Below are 2,946 nucleotides of genomic sequence, written 5' to 3' on the forward strand. Positions count from 1 at the left end.
CCATTCGATCGGAGCTGTTGGTACACAAGTCAAGAACGGTCTTGAGGGGATCACGTATTGTGATACCAGAAAGTCTAAAAACGAGATATCTTGAGCTGGCTCACATTGTCCCTGAAGGAATAGTGAAGACAAAAGCACTTTTAAGAGAGAAAGTCTGGTTTCCTGGAATAGACGACCAGGGCCGGATTAACCAATAGGCCGAATAGGCCAGGTCCTAGGGCACCAAGCCTACAAGGGGCACCAAGAGGGTTCGAGAAAAATAAAAGTACAAAACTTTAATCATTTGCTTTTCACAAAATATTTTCCGGAGTAATTTTAGTAAATGCGTCCACCCTTATGAACCAAAAACGTTTGATTGTCACATTCTCTGACGGACTGCCTTCTAGCCCCTGACGACATACTAAATCTGGCAGCAAAATGAATTTTCCTTCCATTTCTCACATATAAATTGAGGAAGCGCCTAGCTCGCTTCGGTCGCTATTGAAGGGGGGCATCAAAATTAACTTGGGCCTAGGGCCCCATAAAGTCTTAATCCGGCCCTGTAGACGACGGAGTGGAGAAGCTGATAAAAAATTATCTCGCTTGACCAGTGAAAGAAGTCAAGAATGTCTATGCCAACACCTTACTCTGGATTTCGCTGGACCATTTAAAGATAATCAGCTAGGCTAATACCCAAGGCACCACCTTAGGCCTTAGTCATCAAGCGACTTTTAAAGCCATTAATTCAGGTGGCCGGGAAGTACCTTATAGTCCTCATAGACGAATATTCCAGATATCCAGTTGTACATGTTATAAATTCGCTTACTTGCACCGTAGTGATTGAGAGGTTGGAGACCGCGTTCGCTTTGTTTGGTTTTCCAGAACGTTTAAAAACTGACCATAGACCACCGTTTAACTCAACCGAGTTTACTGGCCAACTGAAAGACTTTAGTTACCACCACAAGGTTACAAAACATTGGCCTCAGACAAATGGTGAAGTCGGAAAGAGAACGATGAACAAGTTTGTTCAAATTGCCAACATGCAAGAGAAATATTGGAGTAAAACACTACGTTTATTTTTGATATCGTACAGAAGTACACCACACACGACTAAAGGTAAATTACTTTTGGGGGGAAAGATGAAAACCAGGTTTCCAGATACGGAAATATTGAGGCCGAATGATGATTTCGATATTCGTCAAAGGGATCATGATCAGAAAAATAAATTCAAAACCGCGCAGTTTGCAAGTGGGTGAGTGGGTAATTGTCCGTTAAACAAAATAAAACTAGCTCACTTCGTACTATGATCCAAATCCCTACAGAATAACCGAGATTAAAGGTACTTCAAGGGTCAAAGCAAGTAGAAACTGTTATACTATTGAAATAAATTGTACTTTCATCAAAAAACAATGCCTATCGACATCAGAACGTCTAGGTGATGACGCTCACCAAGAACAGGGGCGTACCGAAGAGAGTACGTTTGGGGGGGGGGGTAAGTGAAATTTGCCAAGTAAAAAACAAAGTTTGTCAAGTCGTCTAAGTTTGGATTGTTACGGTAGATTTTCAATTTAAATGTTTCATTAAAATTATAACCGGTGTCGCCATCCGCTGTTAGCGGCGGGAACTATATACCATGGGCAAACTACTACCCCTGTATATACTATACAATTGAATTAATAGTACTAATGTGCTTTGAAAGTTATATATGGCGCCACCCTATAATGATAGAGTTGACGGCTGACAAGGAGAATACCCGAGGTGTTTATTGCCGATTTAGTTCAAAGTCGGCCGTAATGTAGACCTATATGAGATATGAAATTTCCCAAAAGAAGACGTTGCACTACCCATTCGATTTGCCATGGCAACCGAAAATGTTTTTGACCCCTTACAACCAAAATAACATTTTTTCCTTATTTTACCCAAAATTTGTTACAAATTTACCCTAAAAATGTTTCAATTTACCCAAACTTGATGAAATTTACCTAAATGTGGTCCAAATTACACATTTCGTGATTTTCTAAATTTTTCAAAAACCGAGAAAATCCCATGCTTTTTTAAATGGAGATTTTTTTGTTTTAAGTGATCAAAAACATTTTCGGTCGCCATAGCAAATCGAATGGGGAGTGCAACGTCTCCTTTTGGGAAATTTCATATTTCATATAGGTCTACATTACGCCCGACTTTGAACAAAATCAGCAATAAACACCTCGGGTACTCTCCTTGTGAGTGCGCCGACTGGAAATTTCAGAATATCTCTGTAGAACTTGTTGTGGCTATTTTCCCTTGAACGCGGGATACTGGTTGTGCTGGCTGGTGGAGCTTTTCGTAGACCGAGGATGGCTTTGTTTGTTTGAGAACTGAAAGGCATTCTTACTTTCTTGTTTAGGATGCTGCTTCTGGGATTTTCCTGCTTCAGTTTGGTTTTTAGAGAACCGCAATCTTACTGGTCCAGGTTTTCCGCAATAGTGGCATCCGGTAGACTATCCTCCGTTTGCGGTCTTTGATTGACCATTCCAAGTATAAGGATCAGTTACTGTCTAGGAGCTTGGAACTTTCCTTCCGCCTATTGAACTCCTCTATCAGCTTTGATCGGACGTAATCTAGTGTTAAGTCTTCTTTAGGGTGGACCTCGAGTGCGGTGACAAGGTTCTCGTAAGACTCTGGGAGATTGCATAACAGCATACAAGCAACGTAACCATCCTTAATATTTTCACCTATGCCACGTAAATGCTGCGTGATAATGCAATTGTGGCTTGTGCTTGACGATCACTTTTGTCCCAGTCAGTAGGTACGTCTTGTACCGGCTTTTGTTGATCAACTACTTGCCATAGATCGTCCCTGGTTAGTATCATCTTCAATTTGAATTTCCACAGCTGGTAATAGTTGATTTTATAAAATGTCTTTACGCTTGCCCAACTTGTTGAAATGTTGCCCTGGAATAGTTCAGCCAATGCCTAAGAATGAGTT

The sequence above is a fragment of the Leiobunum rupestre genome, chromosome 1 (assembly GCF_980474605.1).
Source record: "Leiobunum rupestre chromosome 1, qqLeiRupe1.1.hap1, whole genome shotgun sequence".
Lineage (NCBI taxonomy): Eukaryota > Metazoa > Arthropoda > Arachnida > Opiliones > Sclerosomatidae > Leiobunum > Leiobunum rupestre.